This window comes from Equus quagga, chromosome 12 (genome assembly GCF_021613505.1).
Source record: "Equus quagga isolate Etosha38 chromosome 12, UCLA_HA_Equagga_1.0, whole genome shotgun sequence".
NCBI lineage: Eukaryota > Metazoa > Chordata > Mammalia > Perissodactyla > Equidae > Equus > Equus quagga.
In genome coordinates this window covers 95,729,402-95,752,325 of record NC_060278.1, presented here as the reverse complement: position 1 = coordinate 95,752,325, position 22,924 = coordinate 95,729,402, and the positions used below count along the sequence as shown (strand labels likewise).

General features: G+C 41.5%; 1 protein-coding gene across 1 annotated transcript in view; it reads right to left on the bottom strand.

The window, feature by feature from the left end:
• The window catches only part of PKIG (cAMP-dependent protein kinase inhibitor gamma), an 80,513-nt gene extending 58,006 nt beyond the window's left edge, over positions 1–22,507 (bottom strand). The window contains exon 1 of the mRNA XM_046678765.1: positions 22,444–22,507. The gene's annotated coding sequence lies outside the window, so the exon portion shown is untranslated. The remainder of the gene's footprint in view (positions 1–22,443) is intronic.
• Between the last annotated feature and the right edge of the window lie 417 nt (positions 22,508–22,924).

Here is a 22,924-nt window from a genome sequence, read left to right as displayed (position 1 = left end):
TTAATTCTGTATCTGTCATCTCGAATCCAACAGAGCTCTAGCTCTAATTCTGCTCAGGTTTCTTATCTTAGAAAAAGGAATTTTCTAGGTGCAACAGAATTTAAGTTAAAGTGACAACATGCGTTTAGTCGATTAACTGTACATTTTGGGCACTTGTCTAATCTCTCAGCCAAAAGAACTGGTATGTCTAGACAGTTTTATGTGAGATGTTTGGCTATATGGCACTGGTCATTCTGGCCACTCCAGGGCAGCACAGAATTTAGCCTTTCCTAAGACAGAATCAATGACGTAACACCTTCAAGCTTTCGGCTTTGGAAAGTAGATATAAAGAAAAGTAACTCGACTGAATTCCTTAAAAATCTCTCCTTTGCACGTTGTTATGAGGGATGGGAAGGAAAGTGAGGATGAGTCAGTGTGAGTCAGTGTTAAGAAAAAATCTCTGCTTCTGGTAAACAGTTTGCTCTTTTACAGACAAGATTAGGATTAGCCGACTCCCACTGCTAAAAATACACAAATAACAGGTGGTATACATTATATAAGTAGTTCCAAACAGAGATTCAGATAATTGATTCCAAAAAGGAAACGGTTAAGCCAGACCCTCCCCAGGGCTTGTTTTTTGTGGAGAAGCCCCAGACTAAGTAAGCATCTCCTTTAAGACAATTAAGATCCTAAATACTCCTACTGCTCGCTCAAGTGACTTAAAGGAATGACTGAGCTTTCCCAACAATAACTACCATGGAATGGGCACCTACTGTGTGCTAATAAGTGTGCCTGGCACTTCATATAATTCACCTTTAAACTTACAACAATCCTGTAAGATGGGTATTATTATCAACATTTTATACATTAAAAACCTGGTGCTCACAGAGATTAAGTGATTTACGCAAGGGTGCACAGTGGCAGCACCATAACATGAACTCAGATCTGACTTGGAAGTGCTTGTTGCCTGTATCCCAAACTCAATTCAGAAATACCTACAAATCACCACATGCAAGGCAATGTACCCGGTATCACAGGGGATATAAGGGAATAAAGGGCCACTCTAATTCTTAAGAAAGCAAAATGAGGGCTGGCCCAGTGCCATAGTGGTTAAGTTCACACACTCCGCTTCGGCGGCCTGGGGTTTGCAGGTTCAGATCCCAGGCTCGGACCTACACACTGCTCAACAAGCCATGCTATGGGCGGTGTCCCACATGAAAAATAGAATAAGACTGGCACAGACTTTAGCTCAGAGACAATGTTCCTCAAGCAAAAAGAGGAAGAATGGCAACTGATGTTAGCTCAGGGCCAATGTTCCTCAGCAAAAGAAAGAAAGAAAGAAAGAAAACAAAGTGAGAAGAAAATGGAGCTATCTAGGAAAGATTCATCTCTATTTCCAGAATCTTGAAAAAGGCCTGCCACGTAGGGACTGTCTGGGAAATTATTACTGAAATATATGTGGAAGATAAGGTAAGCACACAATCAAACGTAACATAAGGCAGTCTGTGGTTAGTGTGTCATGAGAACATGCTGTGGGGATTAAGATTACATCTTGCCGCAGGGCTCGAGGAAGATAGGGCTGGAGGAAGATCCTCGAACAACAGGGCATTTGAGATAAGCTTGACAAACGGACTCTGACAGGCAACAGTGAGAAGTAAGGAGACTGGTGGAGTACAGGGGGCAACAGAGTTGGGCTAAACCCTTACGAATCTCCAGCAAAACAGGGAGAAAATAAGGCTGGAAAAGCAAATTGTGTGGGCCGTGGGTCTGCTTCAAGTCTCTTTATATAGAAAAGCACCAGAATCACAAATATTTCTGAGTTGATTCAGATCAATACATGAGCAGACACACTTAACGGTTAAATAAATCAAGAACTGACCATCAGCCTTTCTCGGACAAAGGGGTGATGGTGGTGGTAGTGGGGGTGTAACTGAATAAGTGAATGCATGTATATAAATCTAGAACATACATGATTATATGACAAAAGGAACATTACAGATAAGTTCCACCACTTTCATTACCTCAACACTAAATCACTGTAGTATGGGTTCTGTGAGCGTACACTTTCTTTTAATTTAACCTACAGCTCCTTTATTAGGGGTCTAGTTAGGTCAATGACTCTCAACAGGCACAGTCGATAAGACGGCTTTCTGGAAATGGGGGAGGATAGGAGGGCATTTTGGGTTGTCACAACATTTGATTGCCCCCTCGCTCAAATGGGTACTCAGTAGTTTGGGACCAGCATGTTAAACGTCCAGCAAATTGTGAGGTCTTATAGAAACAAAAATTGCCCTTACTCTGCCTGACTTTCAAATACCAAAATATTTGTGTAAGTGGAAATCTGTTTATAATTATCAGAGCCTAGAACTTAACTCCTTTGTACATGTAACGAAGTACTTCTGCATGGTTTCTTTCTTTTTTTTTGAGGAAGATTAGCCCTGAGCTAACATCTGCTGCCAATCCTCCTCTTTTCGCTGAGGAAGACTGGCCCTGAGCTAACCTCTGTGCCCATCTTCCTCTACTTTATATGTGGGACGCCTACCACAGCATGGCTTGCCAAGTGGTGCCACGTCCGAACCCAGGATCCGAACTGCTGAACCCCAGGCCGCCGAAGCAGAACAAGCACACTTTACGACTGCGCCACTGGGCCAGCTCGTGCACACTTTTAAAGGCAATGTATTTTCCAAGAATGCATGGAAAAGGAAAGATGTAAATACCATGGAAAAGGAAGATGATGCTCTGTTTTGTATTTAGGAGTGAATCAGAACGTCTGTAACACACTTTCAAATAGTTCGGTGAAAAACTGAGACACACACATATACAGATAAAACACATGCAGCAAAATGTTAACACTGCTGGAGCTAGGTATTTGGTACAAACACTCACTGTACTCTTTTATTTTTTTCTAAATGTTTGAAATTTTTCGTAATAAAAGCTGGGGGAGAACTCCATCTGGCCCTCATTAAGTGAGAGGTTATAATAGAGGCTAAGAGCACCAACTCTAGAGCTCTGTGACTATAAGCAGTTTACTTTCCCTCCCTGTGCCTCAGTTTCCCCATCTGTAACATGAGGATAATAACAGCATCTACCTCATAGAGCCGTTACAAAGATTAAATATGCTAACAAATGGAAGCTGCTTAGAACAGAGCCTGGCGCAGAGTAGGCCCTACTGCAGTCATAGCTATTATCATCAGATCTCAGCAAACGGCCGCCCACCCAAGCACCTGCCCATCTCGCCAACCTCAGAGCCTTGAACAAGCAGAAAGGTTGGAAATTCTTGACCAAGAGTCGTTTTTTCACTACTTCCTTTCAACCAGATCCTTTCCCTCAGCTCCCCTTCTTGAATCTGCTCAGCCAGATAGATCCTACTTAGCCTCTGACACTCTGGTGCATTTTTTTCTCAGACATCTCCCGACCTTATTCTCTCCCCATCCCACCTGAACACCTTCCTCCCTCCTACTTCTTACTCATCCTTCAGGACTCAGGCCCAGCACCAGCTCCTTCGTGAGCCTTCCCAGGCTCAGCCATCACTTGGCTGTCCTCCTTTGCAGTCGTCCCAGACACTTAGCATAAGACTGCCTCGAAGTGTCAATTACCTTTCAATTTGCATCTGTCTCTCTAAACAGACTTTGAAACTCCTTGAGAACAAGGGCTATACCCTTCTTTGCTATAAATTTTCTTAGGCTTCTCACACCCCTCACAGAGGAGGCATGATGAAATCTTTCTTTGATCTAGGTGGTTGCATTTGCTCTCTGAAGAACTTGCCCTTGTTTTCAATGCTGCCTCAGATAAAAACTTGCTCCAAAGGCTTTGCCCCAAACAGAACACTTCACTTGACAATATCTTTCATGCTAATATAAAGTCAAAGGTGGTCCCAAAGAGTTCCAAGCTGCATGTGCTATGTTCAGAAGCCAGGGCACACTGAAGTACTGATCTGGGTGTCACCTGGTGCTTCCTCCTGAATATACCCAAAGCCCAGTCCCAGCTGCATCTTCCTTTCTCTCCCAGCAAACCCATCACTCTGCCTGAATTCCCTGTGGGGAGGACCAACGTGATGAATGGATGATACTCTGAAGGTGACAGGACAGACTCCTTTTCCTGAAGTGGTCTCTAAGAAAAATCTCTACACATAGGAGGAAAGCAAGGGAAAGGGAAGCATCATTCCAGACTGAGACTTTGGTTCCGGCACCAGAGCAGAATTCCAGTGAGCTACGCTGGACCATGCTGTTGATAGAGTTCCCTTGCTTAGAACCTTCCAACACCTCCCACAGTACTCAGAATGAGAACCAAACTCCTCGTCACAGTCTACAAAGCCTGGGATGAGCCAGGCCCTTTCTCTAGCCTAACACTGTACCACTCTCTCTCTCATTGCCTATCCTCCAGCATCATGGTCCTAGCTGTTCTCTAAAGAGGACAAACTCAACTCTACCTCAGGGCGTTTGTGCCTGCGGCTTCCAGTGGTGGTTCTACCACTTACCGGCTGTGTGACCACGAAAAGTTACTCAATCTCTTTGAAATTCAGTTTCCTTATCCATAAAGTTCTATCACTCAGGAAATATTTATCACGTGCTTACTACAGGCATGCCCTGTTCTAGGCACCGGAGATAAAGCAATGACAAGAATAGACAAGGTTCCCACTCTCTTTAGCTCGCCTTCTACCAGACAAAAGGCAACTAAACAAACAAATAAATAAATAATTTCATACAGTAGCAAATTCTATGAAGAAAATTAAACAGAGTAATGGGACAGATGAATGAAAGTGGGGAGAGCAGGCTACATTACAGTGGTCAGGGAAGGCAGCCTTGAGGAGGTGACATTTGAGCTGAGATCTATTGTTTAGGAAAACTGGGTAAAGGATACATGCGATTTCACAAATGCATATGAATCTACAATTACCCCAAAAAGTTAAAAAAAAATCACACTGGCTACTATGTGGAGATTTATATACATACATACATACATAATATGTACACATACACAAAATCTTTTTTTTTCTTTTTTTTTTGGAAGATTAGCCCTGAGCTAACATCTGCCGCCAATCCTCTTTTTGCTGAGGAAGACTGGCCCTGAGAGCTAACATCCATGCCCATCTTCCTCTACTTTATATGTGGGACGCCTGCCACAGCGTGGCTTGACAAGCGGTGCCATGTCAGCACCCGGGATCCAAATTGGTGAACCCTGGGCCACCAAAGCAGAACGTGCGAACTTAACCCACTGTGCCACCGGGCCAGCCCCCATAATATCTTTTTTTAACTTTAATAATGTTTTATTTAACCCAGTATTTCCAAAACATTATCCTTTCAACATGCAATCAATATAAAAATTATTAATGACATACTCTTTATCTCTGTCCTAAGTCTCTGAAATCCTCCGGGTACAACACATCTCAGTTCAGACTAGCCCCATTTCAGGCGCTCAACAGCCACCTGCGGCTAATGGCTACCACAGTGAACAGTACAACCAGAGTTCCACCAAAGGCCTTTGATTGTGGGCATTTAACTTTGACCCTCATTTCTCTCTGTACTCACTCTCTTTCGTTTCCCCCCCAGTTTTATTGAGATATCGTCAACATATCACATTGTATTAGCTTTAGGTGTACAACCATAAATCTTGCAGTGGGACAAGAAGGGAACGAGGGAGACCGTGAGGAGTCTGCTGCTGTCTGACGGCTCACCCGTCGCAGCAGCGCGCAGGGTGTGTTTTTGCCACTGTGGCAACATAACCAAACGGACTGGGTATGGACCAAAGAGCCAGCGAAACCAAGGAAGGTTTTTAGTTCAAGCAATTAGGTATTTACCTAAATCATATCTACCTAACAGTGCTTCCGTGAGAATTAAATGAACTCATACGCGTAAAATGCCCAACACAATGCTAAGCACACAGGAAATGCTCAATGTGTGTTGAAATGAAAAAAACAAAAATTGATCCTCAAGTTCCAGCACGTAAAAAGCTAAGGTACACCTCCACTGGATAAAATCCCCCAGTTCTTTCAGAAGCCAAAACTGTTCCAAACTTCATTTGTCAATGATTAACAAGGAAGACCCAGGAGTACATTTAGTCTCCTTTCTAACTTCCTTTTCACTCAAAGACACATAAACGTGTGTCACTGAGAAGGGTTCCACAATTAAAAAATTCTAAGTTTTTCCTGTCAACTCTCTCAATTTAGAAGTTTAGATTTAAATTAAATCTAAATTAGAAGCAGCCTATCTGCTAACACAACATACATGACTCGATGACTACCAGAAAAGATCTGCGCTGGACTCTTCGGAAAGAAGTATCAACAAAAATATACTGGAAATCCAGAGAAAAAGAGTCAAGAAAAGAGACTGTGTAATAAAACATTTAAATAGAACAGTCTATGGGAAATAAAGCTAAGAGTTCATGCATCATTGCAGCCAAGAGTGACATCAGGATATTGCTCTTTTTGAGATAAAACTGCATTTTGTATTTATTGGTTTTTGTTATTTGAGGGTATAGAATGGGGGTTTAGTTTGTTTGAATGAAGAAGTTTATAAAAGTACAAGATGCTATAAATCACAAATGGTAAGAAGGCCAAATTTTTACCAGCTAAAACAACAAAAATCCAACTTTTAAAGAGTCAAACCTAATGGCAAGTGGCAGTTCGAAAAGAGAAAATTTTCCTGAGAATTTAAGTTTGGGGCACTGACTTTGCGCCCTGGATTTCTATAGCTCTCATACCCGACAGCTGATTGTCCTGTCCAAACAAACTGCAGAAATAATTACAACCACCAGGGAGAGTCCATTTCTCTTCCCACAGTATCCACTGGTCCTTATCACAGACAGATACGTGTTTGTGTGGTTTGGATGAATGTTCTGCATAATTAGAATTCTTTGTAGTACCGAGCAGAAAGCAAAGTCTTTAAAACTTGTCATTTAAAAGAAAAGAAAACTGATTTTTTTTTAGAGGAATTCTGGCTTTGGGAAAGCTATTTTTAACTAGGAGTTGAGCACAGTGTTACAAGAAAAATATAGACAAATGAAGATACTGTTTATATTTCAAAGATGGTGAAACAGATTCTGCTACAAAATTTTTCCAATACTAATCTCCAGGAAATGCTTCCTTAGGAAAACTATTTTTATCCCTTTATCAACTTGGTGGATAAGTGTTTCATTTCCAGTACATATATGGACAAACTATATAAAGCAAAATTGTTTTCATGCTCTAGAAACAAACATTTTACAAATGGAAACGAAGTTTATTGTACTATAACGTTTATCTGCTAGGCTGACGAATGCCCTGGGGCCACTGATATCATGAAGTCTTAGAACAAGAGTCCATACAAGGAACAGGCTTGATTCCCAAGAAACTCCAGAAGCACATCCTCCAGACCAGACACCACACTGGAAAACTGTGATTAACGTTAATTAATCCAGAACACATGTACATGTACTATTTTACTGCCTTATGTGGTATATAAGATGCTATATCACTCCCATTTTTCAGATAAAGAAATTGCAGCTCAGAAAGGTTGATGTCCAAGGTCACCAAGTTAGTAAGCGCCATGGCCACCAAACTTAGCTCTCTCCAGCTATGCAGTAGTGACAGTAATGCAGCGGCACTGGCAGGATTTAATTTGCATTCACCACGTGCTGGACACTGTTCTTTGTTCATATATTCTGAATAGTGTTCATATGTCAACTCCTGCAACCCTCACAACAACCTTATGAGGGAGGCAGGCAGGTTTGTTTCTGAGCCACCAGCCTCCTCTTTCTCCATCTTGCCCACCATATATGCAGTGCTTCTTTCCCCACAAAATCAAAATGGGCATCCCAAAGTCCTCACGTTCTCTCTACCAAAATCAAAACTGGCTCTAATGTGTTGATAATTATGGGCCAGCCCCAGTGGCCTAGGTGTTAAGTTCGGTATGCTCCACTTCAGCAACCCAGGGTGGGTTCCCAGGTGTGGACCTACACCACACATCTGTCAGTGGCCATGTTGATGCAGCAGCTCACATACAAAAAGAGGTAGACTACGGTAACAGATGTTAACTCAGGGCAAATCTTCCCCAGCAAAAAAAAAAAAGAAAGAAAGAAAAAGAAAAACCCAACAGGACTTGATGGTTGCAATTTGTTAGGTTTGTTCAAAAAAATAATAATAATAAAATAAAATGTTGCTAAGTGTTGAAGCTGGATGACGGGTAATGAAAGTTTCTTTATACTATTCTCTCTACCTTTATGTTTGAAAATTACCTTATAAACACCAGTTTTTGTTCTAACGTGGAATATGACCTATTGAAGAGGCTAGAAGACTAGCCTCCACTAACAATGAATTCAAAGGAAGTGTTATGGAAGATGGCTATATAATAAGGAAGAAAGTGACACATTGATTCATTCATTCATTCCATGAAAATAAATTGAGCACCCATTACGTTAGGATATGTAAAGGTCCAATGAAGGACTCCAGTGCTCAAAAAGCTAAGAATTTAATAGCAGATACAAAACGAATGCAAAAACAATTACAGAGGAGGACTATTTATAAGAAATGCTATAAAAAGAAAAGTTCAAACAAAGTGTTACGTGAGAAAGAAGTCACATCAGGACAATCCATTACACTGAACTTTCTGGGACAGCCCAACCTTTTTGGTGTATTAAACACTAAACATTATCTAAAATCAGCAAGTGGCCCACAAGAAGAAATGGAGCTAAATGCAAAAGCAAAATTAGGGCTGGAATGTCCACACGTCCTCTTTTATGGAATTACAACAATGGTTTCCAGACTGAAATTCAGGCCTCTCAGAGAAGAGGAGCAGAATTCCTCTGAAGTCGGATCAAAACATACTGAGTGGAAAAGATTTAGCTGTAAAGAAGCTCACCCAAGCACCATTTATAACACTGAAAACTGAGAAACAATGTAAATGTCCAACAATAGGGTTTGGTTGCCGGTAGCCGTGGCTACATCATTTGATGGGCTGTTTGACAGGGTCCAGCCGATTAACGCCGAGGGGTGCAGCGTCGCCCCTTGGTGAAGAATAACCGGCCAGCCCCTCACATAGTTCTGAAACCTGTGCTGCTTCTAATTGCCCTTCATTCCTTTTCCTTTCTTAACCTCCAGTTTTCACTCCTTTGGATGGCTGCTTGGGAGGCACTACCTCCCGGCAAAATTAGATACAGTAAGAGAATGTGAGCACCTGCAGGTAACTTTCAAGATATTTTTCAGTTAATTAATGGAGGGGCACACAGTCCCCTTTGAGACAAGCAGAAAGGAATCCTGCCCAGATAAGATGTCGAATTAGGTTTATGGCCTCCATCTGGTTAATGCTTTCCTCTTCCTCCAGTTCTTTGTCTAAATATATATATGCATTGTCCTTCTAAGTTTGCTGGTTAATTGGATGATCAAGAAGTATCTATATATTATTCTTGACCTTCTGCTTTCTGTTAAAATGTTACAGAGGTTTTCTCCTAAAAGCAATAAATAATAAATAATTGATGAGTAGAAGGGCCGAGGGGTGCAGGGATGCCCCTCGGTGAAGAATGGCCGGCCGACACCCCTGATATTTTCTGAATTACATGCGTGCTTTCTATCAAGGTTATGTCTATACTTATTTCTGTTTTTCATTCTTGAAGATATATAGTTTAGCTTAGCTTTTCAGCCCTTTACTTTACTAACAAAATGATACTTTCTCCGGCAGTGTGCTTAAGGGACTGTTAGCTCTACAATCTAAAAGACAAAGGAATGCTTTCACCCAGTAAAGGGCGCGAAAATGTAAAGATGTTTAACTGCCCGCTGAGAATGCAGATAGCCCTGGGGATAAGATACCCTGGAGTCGCCTTTTTTTCCCATTAACCATCTACACTAATGGCGTAAATGATTGAGGGAGGCAGGGATGGCTCCACCAGAATGTAACCAGACGGACTGCTGTCCTGTCCGGAGGCCTGGACCTTCTCTCTTTGATATAACTTTACCATGAATTACAACAGGTGTCTAGGTACCTATCTCTTTAAGCTTAGAGACAACAAACACTAGTTTATTGCGGAGAAGACTACCAATAACCTTATGCTCTATAGAATAGAATGCTAATAAATATTCTTGTGCTCGTTTTTTACTTCCTTATCTCCCTGAGAATATCTGTAGAACTATTTCTGTACTAATCCTAAAAAATATATAAACGACACTTGTGCACAGTAAAGTTGGACTTGCTAACACCAACCCAAGTCTCACGTCCTCTTTATTTTCCCCTCATTGCGCTGACGCCGCCCATCCCTCAGGAACCTGGACTCAGCTGGGGCGGGACTCCGGCATTTGGTGACATTTTTCATCTCAACTGATGCACAGTAATGCATACATAACAATCTAAAAAAGAAATAAAATAGAAGTTCTCTTCCTGACAGGATTTGGACTAATAATGGCAGAATTCATTAAAAAAAAAAACAAACAGGGAGGAATCATTACAAAATGTACATTCACTTGCCAAATACTTGATAAAAGACCAAGGCTTTTTCTTTGAGAATAAATTCTGGCAATTAAAGTTCCCGCATGAACCACACCCATGATGCATGTCTATGAGTTCCAGTTTTTACCAGAAAGACACTTGCGAAGTAGTCTGAAGGCAAAATCCTACATTTTGATGAATTTTTTTCCCTCAATCTTTTCAGAGGTCTCTTCTGCCTCTAATTTGACAATAACTTTCTTTTAGTCATTTATCTTTATCAGGTGTTTCAAACACATTCAACTTATATTTTTTTTAACTGAGGTAACATCGGTTTATAACACTGTATAAATTTCAGGTGTATGTCATTATATTTCGATTTCTGTGTAGACATCCAACTAATTTTTCACAAAGACAATGTCTTTTTTTCCTTTTTGTCCTCATATTTCATTATTTAACAAAACATCTAGTTATTGTGTAATTATAATAATAAAACTGGCATAAACAGGCTTGGGAACAAGCCCAGCTGACTCTTGTTGATCATTATCATCATGGCAAATACTTACAATGTGTTTAATATGCGCCAGGCACTGTTCTAAGCACTCTACATCGATTTATAGTCCTTTAATCCTCACAGTCTAGGTACCACTGTGACTATCACTTTACAAATAAGGAAACTGAGGAACAGCGAAGTTAAGTAACTTGCCTGAGGTCACACAACTAGTAAATGGCAGAGTGAGAATTCTAACGCAGGCAGTCTGGTTCCAAGTCGGTGACTTTAATCACTATAAAACCAGACGGAAGAGAGCTGCAGTGTGCAGGCGCTCTAGAGCAGTGCTGTCCAACAGAAGTTTCTGCAGCAGTGGAAATGTTTTCTATCTGGGCTGTCCCATACAGTAATCACTAGTCACATTTGGCTATCGAGATTGAGAAACTGAATTTTAATTTAATTTTAATTAACTAAAATTTAAACAGCCACATGTGGTTAGTAGCTATTGCCTTGGACAGCACAGTAGAGAGCTGTCTACTAGCCGAGAACATTCAGAAGGCCATGGGAGTTAAACACTAACTTTTATAGTGAAAATGGAGAGATCTGTTAATCTAGCATCTGTTACGTGAGATTGGTTAAGAAGCTTCTATATGTTAACTGACATGAAAAGATACTCATGATGTGGTTAAATGGAAAATATCAATTATAAGACATTACATAAAGTACGATCTCATTATTTGATTCAAAAATTATGAATAGAAAGATAGTAAACATATACAAAATTGTGGTTTCCTCCAAATGGAGGGTACAGTGGCTGCCTTCTCTGGTGGCCACTTTCCCTTTCTCCCACCGCAACAGAATCCCTCTACTGTTGGGAACGGTGATGTGCCCAGCTAAGAAACGACATTCACCAGGCTTCCTCACAGACAAGAACGGACAATGAGAAGTAAACTGAACGTGTTGGTTGAGACTTCCAGTAATTTGAAGGGTGTCCTTCGCCCTCCCTTTCGTACTTCTTCCTGCCTCAAGGAAAGACTGTTCATCTAGAGAGCTAGAAGCCCATCTGTGACCACGAGGTGACCATGAGAGTGCCAGCCATGGTGAAGCAGAGAGAGAGAAAGATCTAGACTGCATGATGGCACTGTGGAACTGCCATGCCAGCAACACACTGCCTACTTTGGATTTAATGTTTTTTGAAAGAAAAATAACTTGTCTTATTCAAAGCACTGTTACCAGCAGCCAACACAATTCCGAGCCAACCAATGTACTCAGTGTCCATTTCTCCTGCTCACAGAAAAAGCTCCTTCCTCACAGAAACACAATTCTGTTCCTGATTGGCATAAAGATAATCTCATCCCCCCTGTAAACGCATGCAGTGAAGTGTTCAAGAACCAGGCCCAAGCCAATAAGCATGGCATTGCCCTGGTGACAGGAATTCGTTCAGGAATGAGCACATGACCCAGTTCAGGCCAACGAGATTCTAGGATTCGTATTCGGGGGCTTCTGAGAAAAATTCTCACTCTTAGGAGAACAGAGGAGGAGAGAATCTTTCTACTCCTTTGGTGAGTGCCATACATGGATCTGGGGCCCAGAACTGCTACATCTGTTTTGCTGCTGGCCTGAGGATGAAGCCAACACACTGGGGAGGGCACAACCAAGAGAATCTTAGGGAAAGAAGACTGAGGCAGTGGACTAAGTTAATCTTGAAGTCTTTCCTACCTCTGGGACAAGTATAAGTTATACGAGCCAAAACATATCCACACTATAGCGATGTCATCTTACAGGCAATGGAATGGGTGCTAAGAGTTATTCAAACACTGTGAGGAAGGCGAGTAAGTCAGGTCTTCCCAGTGGGCATGCAAAGTTGGGCACTGGGTCTTCCAAACACTTCTGTGCCTTTTCCATGCCTCCTTTCCACAAGGTCTGATAAAGCTATTACAGGGGCTAAATTCGGCATGTCCTGCTTGGGCAATCTGGGTTCACGGGTTCGGATCCTGGGCATGGACCTACACCACTTATCAAGCCGTGCTGTGGCGGCACAGATATTAGCTCAGGGCCACTCTTCCTCAAGCAAAAAAAAAGTTATTATATACTATGTGCCCAAATATTGAGTTATTTTAGAAGAGCTTTCATACACGCTTTTGCAAAAAAAGGTTACTGAATGAGTGTATATGTTTCAAAGGCTTCAAAATGATCACAACAGTTAACACTGATCTGTCAAGTGTACTGACTACTTTCCAGGCCCTGAGTTGAGCCCTCTCTCTCATGCAATCCTCACAAGAGACAAGGAACTCTCCTCACAGCCACTTTACAAGTGAAGAAACACCAAAGCTTAGAAAGGTTAAGTAACTTGTGCATGAAAGTAGAAAGTGCCTGGGCCAAGATCTGAACTCATGTCCAAAGGATTCCAGCACCTCCTAACCATGACTTTGTTCTATGTGCACGATTTTAACAACCTTTTGGTCAATGATGGACTGCATATATGACGGTGGTCCCATAAGATCAGTACCATGTAGCCTAGGTGTGTAGTAAGCTATACCATCTAGGTTTAAGTACACTCTATTATGTTTGCACGACAGAATCAGCTAACAAGACATTTCTCAGAACATATTCCCATCCTTAAGTGACACGACTGTATTTCAAAATATTCTGACTGTATTTCAAAATATTCTTTTTTTTTTTTAAGGATTGGCACCTGGGCTAACAATTGTTGCCAATCTTTTTTTTTTCTTTTTTCTGCTTTATCTCCCCAAACCCCCCCTGTACACAGCTGTACATCTTAGTTGCCAGTCCTTCTAGTTGTGGGATGTGGGACACCACCTCAACGTGGCCTGACGAGCAGTGCCATGCCCGCGCCCAGGATCTGAACCCTGGGCCACCACAGTGGAGCGCGCGAACTTAACCACTAGGCCACGGAGCTGGCCCCTCAAAATATTCTTGACTCTCTAAGTACACTATACTCATCAGACCACTAGTCCCAATTTTTTGGTTTGGAAAATATGGTCACCACATTTACTATGTTCCACATATAACATGCAGAGATCAAGAACCACTGAATGTTAGACTTATGCACACAAGAAAGCAATATAAGTACGTATGTTTAACTGATGCTGAAAATTAGGATTAGACCACCAACTTTTCTAAGTTTCCTTTTGGTGGTAAGTAGAAGCACACAGTAGGTAGGCTTGTGGAATTGGGAATGGAAGGAAAGAAGATAACACATTTATTAAGCCCCTTCTAGTGGCAAGTTCTATAATGGTTAACTCTCAAAAGACTTCATGAGGCATTTCACAGATAAGGGGACCAAGACTAAAAGACCTTGCCAAGGTAACCCTGATCTGCCTGAAACCCAAGTTCTTGTTCTTCCCACTATACAACTCTGCATTCCGATGAGTTCTAGTATCTTCCAAATATTGGCTAAAAAGAGAACAATGACTCTGAGGCCATAGGAAAACTATGCCATTTTATTAGCCTGCATGGAAATACCACTTTAATTTTCAGTTACTTTCAATCATGGTGCCTTCGGCTTTAATAAATTATCCATAAAAAATAACAAATTGAAAATAATGCCTCAGGTTTTAACTTAAAAACCACAAGGTAACAGGTATTATGTTTCAGATAAACTAATTTGGAATAATATATATAGCACTGATTTTCTTAGGTAGTAAAATACAATCAGTAAGCAGTAGAATGCTAAGCTTTGGTACAAATATTCAAACAAAAACACAGTCTAGTCTTAAAAGTACACTGGCCACAAAGTCTCATTTATAAAAAAAAATCACCCAAATCTACCTCACGTACAACTAAATGGTATCATATTAAAATATTTACGAAAACTTAGAAGTCCTATTTTTAAATGACATATGTATATGATACTGTCATTCTTTAGGCAGCTGAGATCCCCAAATAGAGAATATTATAGCATAGAATTAAGAAGGCTTTATTATTAGTTTGTTAAAAATAAAATTAAATTAAAAACAAAAAAAGGTTTATATGAAAAACATTCTGCAGTTTCTTTGTTCAAGAGGTATCGATCATCTGCCTATGTATCACCCCCAAATCCTCCCATGCTCAGAGCCACCCAGACTAAGTGCTAAGCTCTTTCTAATTCCTTGGAGCTATCAGTTGTCTCAAACCAAAGGAGACTGCTAATCACCTTTTCAATAAGGAGGGCGTGTCACCAGTCCATACAGAAACAAAGGCAGCAGCTGAAAAATGAAACTGAGCAGGGCATGAGGTAGGAGCAGGCTTAACTACTCAACAAGGGAAAACATATTTCAGAAATAATAATAGCAGCTAATATTTACTGCGTGGTTCTTCCAGGCAGGCACTGTGTTAAATGCTTTAACTACTTATTCAATCCTTACAACTCCATGCAGTACGTACTATTATTAAGCTTAACAGCACACGTTTGCTCAGAATATTTCCAGGATATGGTGAAGCCTTGAAATTTGGCTCCCCCACTTACTGGCTGATTCTGAGCAACTTACACTCTCTGAACCCCAGTTTTAAAATGTTAACTGTACACTGTAGTCCAACATCTGCATTTCCTAGTCCCTCATCTCTAGTGTCCAACTGCTTATGTCCTAAGCCAATCCTGAAAAGGGCAGGAACAATATTAGGGCGGCCTTTGTCACCATCGTGTGCACAGGAGGTCTGGGTGCCCCCGCCCCACTCCCACATCCGGAAGCCAGCCAAAGGGCTGAGTCAGTTTCTCTAACAGCCCAATCCTGACTTCTTTCCCGTTCCCAACCACCTAATACTGATGAGGCTCCAGCATGCCTTTTAATGATGCCAGAGCTGGTTGGAAGCATATTTACTACCTCAAGGGTAACAGAGAACCAAAAACATCAGTATGCGTGAAAACCCCTGGAGAGTTCACATTTCTTCACGTATTCAATTCAACTTGAATACTAGAGGATTAGGTCATCAGCGATAATGTAATTCTGGTTAACTGGCAGTCACCCAAAAAGTCTTTAAAGGAATTCTAAAAGGGATCGATAGACTGTACTATTTTATAAGTAGTAGATTTGAACATAATTGAATCCTTGGCTAAAGAACTTGCTATATTTCAGGGTGGTCATCTGAACACTGGAACAATATGGTTTTTGAACATGACTCCAATAAGAAATACATTTTATATCATGGCTCAGATAGACATACATAAAAAGAGCTGAAACACAAGTTTTACAAAACAAAGCTTATTCTTACTATACGATACACGCTCTGGGGTTTTTCTGTTCTTCCTATCCTGTTTTTTCACTTAAAAAACATGCTGGAACCTCTCCCTCAAATAATTCCTCAATCTACTAATACGTAACAACCTACAGTTAGAAAAACACTGCTATAGGCAGCCCTTCCACTGTGTGGTTTGGCCAATGCATAAGAACAACCCAGGAAAGCAATGTTGTGAGCAATGAGTGTTGGACAGAGCATACAGCTTCTGTCTTCTTTTCTTTTTTTTAATATATTAAGCTGAGCTATTAATTGAGGGATTTTTCTCCACCTACCAGAGGAGACAGTACACGACAGTGTGCAAAGGCTTCCTTTAACTGAGACAGTGGGATTTCACAGAGCACATGACTTGGCATCAGAAAACCTGGATTCATTTTGCAACTCCTAATGAAATAACAGATCTAGGAAATGATCATTAATAGCTGCTAAAACCATTCTGTGAAAGACTAATGAGAAACTGACAACGGATGGATCATGCAAACAATACCTAAACCCAATGGTCAATTTTAATATCACACAGAGAGAGAACTAGACTTTTCTGCCTGCTGATGTAATACACAACACCACCTATTAAGTATAATGGCCAAAAAAAATAAAGGGAATAGAGGAACACATTAAAGGGATGCAATCAGCCAAATCCAGAATGTGGGAAGTTGTACAGGACAAAAAACTTGATTTTTTCAACAAATAAAAGGAGGAAAAAAAAGAGAAATTGACACAGATTAAGGGATGGTCAATCAGATGTAATAAGTGGACCTTATTTGGATCCCAGTTCAAACAAACTAATGGAAAAAAACATTTATGAGATAGTTGAACAAAGTGAATACTAAGTGGATATCAGGTAATATTTAGGAATTACAACTGTTCATTTTCTTAGGTGTGATAATGGTATTGTGATTATAGAGAAAAAAGAGAAAAAAAGTCCCTATCTCCTAGGTATGCATATAGAAGTATTTATGGGGCTGGCGCCGCGGCCCAGTGATTAAGTTTGCACACTCCGCTTTGGCGGCCCAGGATTTTGCTGGTTCGGATCCTGGGCATGGACACGGCACTGCTCGTCAGGCCACACTGAGGTGGCGTCCCACATACCACAAATAGAAGGGCTCACAACTAAAAATATGCAACTATGTACTGGGGGGATTTGGGGAAAAAAAGGAGGAAAAAAAAACGAAGATTGGCAACAGTTGTTAGCTCAGGTGCCAATCTTTTAAAAAAAAAAGTAGTATTTATGAATGAAATGATATGATGTCTGGGATTTGCTTTAAAATAATCCAAAGTGAGGAAAGAGTGGGGGAGTATACTGAAATAAAATGGGCCACATGTTGTTAACTGTTGAAACTGGGGTATGGGAATAAGGTATTTATTCTACTATCCTTTGTACTTTTGTATATTTTCAAAACTTTCCATAAGAAGAAGATATAATATAAAAAGAAAATAAGGAATCCTGGATTAAAACTCCAGGGTGTATTAGATGTCGGAGATGGGAGGTGTGCGGAATCCTCTGATTTCAATTTTCTCATCTGAAAACGGGAATGGTAATCTCCACCTCGTTTTTGTTGGGAGGAATGAAATGAGATCATGGATTCACATCTTTTGGAAATCCAGCTCTTACAAATTTACAAAGCTCTTACAAACATTAGCACAACAGTTAGTTCCTTCTCTCTGAGATGCTCTGGAAGCAGAGAGAGATTACAGGTTTGTGGGAATACAAATAGCTAATGGGCTGAAGCTATTCCGACTCGTAAGAATTTCTGTTTTGTAGTAACTCCTCAATATGACACTGTTTTCTTCATAATGGCCTTTCTCTCCCAAAAGGACAGTGTCAAAGATATTTGCAATAAATTGAAGTTCTCTAACTGGAGTTGTTTATATTTCTTGTTTACTTTCCCAATTAGTCATATTTCCCCTACTAAAGGTAAAAAGTAAATTTACAGTAGACTGTATTGTTGAGATAAAACCCAACACAATTAACAATCAACGTAATCTAAATAGGACTCTGTTTAAAATATCCAGGTGCTTCTAGAAGAATAGATAGGTATCTTTCAGCACTAATGCTTCATCTCAAATAAAAGGAAATTAACAGAGGTTCAACTCTTAAGTAACACAAAGGGAAACTTGGCACTATCTGGCTTCAGCTTGCAGAATGAGTGAAGGGAGCCAGAGTGATCTTTCTATAACACAAATCTGATTAAGTCATTTCCCTTCCATCAAAGGCTTCCCTCTGCTTTCAGGAAAAAGTCCAAACTCCTGAACAAAGGCTCAGGGGCTCTCCAGCCTTATTTCCACCTTCCTTCCCTAGTCTAAGCCCTCCAAGATGAGGCCCCTTCACACCATAGGCAGGGAAGTCTTCGTCTTCCACTCGTCTCTCCCTTACCTCTTAGTTGTCAAGTCCTGTCAATTCTCCTGAAATGTCTCTCAAATCTGCCCTCTCCATTCCATTCCTGCTGCCACTACCCTAGATCAGACTTTTTTTACCTTTACTCCCTCATCTCCCAAAACAGAATATATACCTTTATTTCTTTTTCTGATTATGAAAGCAATTGATGCTCATAGAAAAAGAAAAGTAAAGCAATAAGGAAAGGAATAAACGTCTCCCCACGATCTCATGACGCAGACATAAAGAATTTATCTTTCTACTACACTCATGTTCATGGCAGCATTATTCACAATAGCCAAAGTGGGGAAGCAACTCAAAGGTTCATCTACGGAATGGATAAACAAAATGTGTTTATACACGTAAAGTACCTAGAAAGTGTATATGTATACATACAATGGAATATTATTCAGCCTTAAAAAGGAAAGAAATTCTGACACATGCTACAACACAGATAAACCTTAAGGACATTAAGCTAAGTGAAATAAGCCGATCACAAAAAGACAAACATTGTATGATTCCACTTACATGAACTATTCAGAGTAGTCAAATTCACAGAAACAGAAAGTAGAATGGCAGTTGCCAGGGGCTAGAGGGAGGGGGGAAAAGGGGAGTTGTTGTTTAATGGGTATAAAGTTTCAGTTTTGCAAGATGAAAAAATTCTGGAGGTTGATTGCACAACAATGTGAATATCCATCCTTAACACTACCAAACTGTACACTTAAAAATGGTTACAATGGGGGCTGGCCCAGTGGCCGAGTGGTTAAGCTCGCGCGCTCCGTACTCCGCTGCAGGCAGCCCAGTGTTTCGTTGGTTCGAATCCTGGGCGCGGACATGGCACTGCTCATCAAACCATGCTGAGGCAGCGTCCCATATGCCACAACTAGAAGGACCCACAATGAAGAATATACAACTATGTACTGGGGGGCTTTGGGGAGAAAAAGGAAAAAAATAAAATCTTTTAAAAAAAATGGTTACGATGATAAATTTTATGTCATAGGTATTTTACCATAATTAAAAATAAAAAAAAATTTTAAAGAATTAATCTTTCTAGACATTTTTCCTATAAATACATATGTATATACTTAAAAAAACAAATATAGGAACATACTGTACTATAATCTGCTTTTCACACCTAACATATGATGTAAACATCTTTCATCTTTCTCATATATATATATATAGCTCCCACCTCATTCTTTTAATGGCTGATAGCACCCATCATATGACTGCACCATAATTTAAGTTTTCAGTTTTTCAATATTATAAAAACATCATAGTCAACATCTTCACATATTTTCCCATGATATCTTATGATAGACATTGCTTTTTCCACATGCTCCTTTTCTAGTATGGAGTACCCTGATTTTCCCAAGGGAAAAATACCTCCTCTTCACCCAAACACCCATTCTGCCCCCTACCACCCCTACTCCAGTCAACTCTTATTTTATCTGGCTAGCCTGGGCACATTTATTTTAAAGTTTACTCCTGGGTATTTATTTTTCATGTTGCTATTGTCATTAACTACATTTTCTGACTATTACCGCTGACATAAAGCTAGTGCTTTTTGTCTATCTTGTAGCTGCTTGTTCACTTAACCTTATTATATCTAATTATTTTTAATTCAATTCTCTCGAATCTTCTCAGCAGATAATCAGATCATAGGTAGACAATCATATCATCTAGGTAGTGAGTAAGAATAAAAGCTCTGGGCTCAGGCAGACCTGGATTCAAATCCTGTATGACGGTGGTAAGCATTTTACCTCAATTTCCTCATCCATAAGCTGGAAATTATAACAGAGGCGATCTCTCAGGGTAGTTGTAAAGACCACATTATTAACTGAGACTAGCACATGAAACGTGCTGAACACAATATTAGTTCAATAAATGTCTGCTATCTGATGATATTGAAAATATAACTTTCTGTCCACACTTACACCTTGCATTTCTTTTTTCTTGTTGCATGACACTGATGCACTCCTTTTTGGCATTGACCTTACTTCCCACTTCTCCAAAAAAGTAGAAGCCTTCAGATTCCTTTTAAAGGACCTGTGCTGTGGATCTTACCACTCTCAGCTTCTCAGGAAAGTTGTGCCACTGATTTCCCCCTCATCTCCTGTATTTTCTCAGCCTCTCTCTCACTACTGGCTCTTTGCCATCAGCATTTAAATCTGCTCACATCTCTCTCATGCTTAAAAAGATTTCACCTTATTCCCCAATCGTTCTCCAGCCTTCTCTCTCTCCCTTCACAGCCAAACTTCTTTGAGCTGCCTACACTTTGTCTTTACTTTCTCACATCCCACTCTCTCCTCATCCCACTGATACATTATATTGAACCTTTGGAAGCTGCCGATATAGATTCCGCCTCCACCATTTCACCAAATCTGCTCAATTAGGTCCCCAGTGACCTCTGTATTTATTTATCCAAAGGGCACATTTTAATATTTAACTTATTTTACTCGAAATCTCAGCAGCATCCAGCAAAGCTGACCTCTTCCTTGGGCTTTCATTACTGCACTCTCCTAATTTTCCTCCTACTTCTCTGGCCATTTCTTCTCGGTGTAGTCTAAGCGAATGGTTGTTCCAAGAGTGTGCCACACAGTGGCCCTGAATGATCCGGGCCTTTTTTTATCTCTCTGAATGGAACTCTTTCAATATTGATTAAGTTCCAGTTGTAACTGGACTGCTTTCGTCTCCATGAATGTACCTTTGAACGTGTCTGGAACACACGCCATGAGGGCAGGAACCTGATTCCTTACTACCTACACAGTGCCTGGCACACAGCAGAGGCTCAATAAATATTTTTTGAATCACCATAAATGAATGGCTGCAATGTGGAAAACAGATTGAAGGAGTGATGAGACCAAGAGAGCACCAAAAAACCCTGATCTTTCTGAAACCATACCTCTGGTCAACACACACTCACTGCCTGTTTAAAATCCTCTGATGGCTCCCACTGCCCCCAAGATAAAGTCCGAACTCCTCAAAACTCACTAGGAGATACAGGAAAGTGTTTCAGAAGGGGCACCAGCTTATCTCTCAAACACATCTAGCCAGACCACTTCCACTTCTCAGAATGTGTCTCCAGCCAGCCTATGAAATCCTTGCAGATGCCCAAGGAGCCTGCACTCTTTCCCCGGGGCTTTGCACGTGCCTGCTCTCTGCCTAGAACACTGTGCACTTCACCAGCCTCATCTTCTGGCCATTACAAAGGCAGGCTTCACGTCTCATTTTGGAAGTCATCTTCTTTTAGAATCTCTTCGACCATCCTCCCCCACTTCGTCTCCAGAAATCTGGGTTAACTGCCTTATTGGTGCATTCACAGTCTCCTGTATGTCCAAAATCATAGCTCGAATCATAATGAATTCCTATTTACGCCGTAAAACTATGGAGTTCCCTGAGGACAAGACGTCTCATTCAGTTTTTTACCCCTGGCGACCAGCCCAGGCCCTGGCACACAAGAGATGCTCAGTAATGGACCTCCTTGTAGTAGTAGGAATAACAAAAGCTCTCAAGTATTGACGACTTACCTGCAAGGGCACTGAACATAAATTTACTTTGTAATAACCTTGTAAGACACGTGCTATCATCTCCATTTTGCAGATGGGAAAACTAATGCACAAAGAAGTCAATTCTCTCTGGCCCCCGAAGAGTCACACAGACATACATTTTCTGCAGTTTTGAGTTATTCCCCGATCCCCAAATAAGAAGGGCTTTTTTTTTTTTTTTTTAAGAAACTTTCGGATCAGGACAACGGCCCCCAAATAAAATCAACAGCCGACAGCTCACTCCAAGCCAGTGCCGAGCGGGGTTAAAGGGCACGAGGGGGCGCCGCCCGGGCGCGGCGGAGGGGTTAAAGGTCCGACCCAAGTCTCCTTCGCGGGGGTCCCCCGCTGCCCAGCCCCTCGCCCGCTGCGACGAGTCGACGCCGGTACCCGCACGGCTGGGCCGCGACTGCCCGCTCGGCCCCTGCTCACCTGCCGTCCCGCCGCCTCGCCGAGCCGGGCCGCCGGCCCGCAGCGCCTCCCCCGGGCTGCGAGGCGCTGGCAGCGCGCAGCGGAGCCCGTTGCCTTGGCGACCGGAGCTGCGGCGCTCCCGCGGCTCGCGCTACGGCGGCTCGGAAGGGACTGGAGGGTTCGCGTGCCCTTCGGCAGCCCCCGAGCGAGAGGAGGAGGGAAAGAGGGTGGGAGTCGGGGTCCTGAGCAATAAGGGACCCGGGTGGGGTTTAGCAGCCTGGAACTTAGTCCCTGGGGAGGGGAGAAGGAAGAGAATGCTAGGGGTGAGGGGGCCAGGAAGGCCGGGGGTGGGGTGGGGGGAGGACTTGTGCCACGGACGCTGCCTGTGCCTCACTTTACCCCTCTGTAACCTGACATGGGACCGTCGGGGAGAGGATGCGGCGTAGGCAGAAGCATGCTAGACTGGGATTATTTAAAGACGAGAAAACTGATGTGGGAGGGG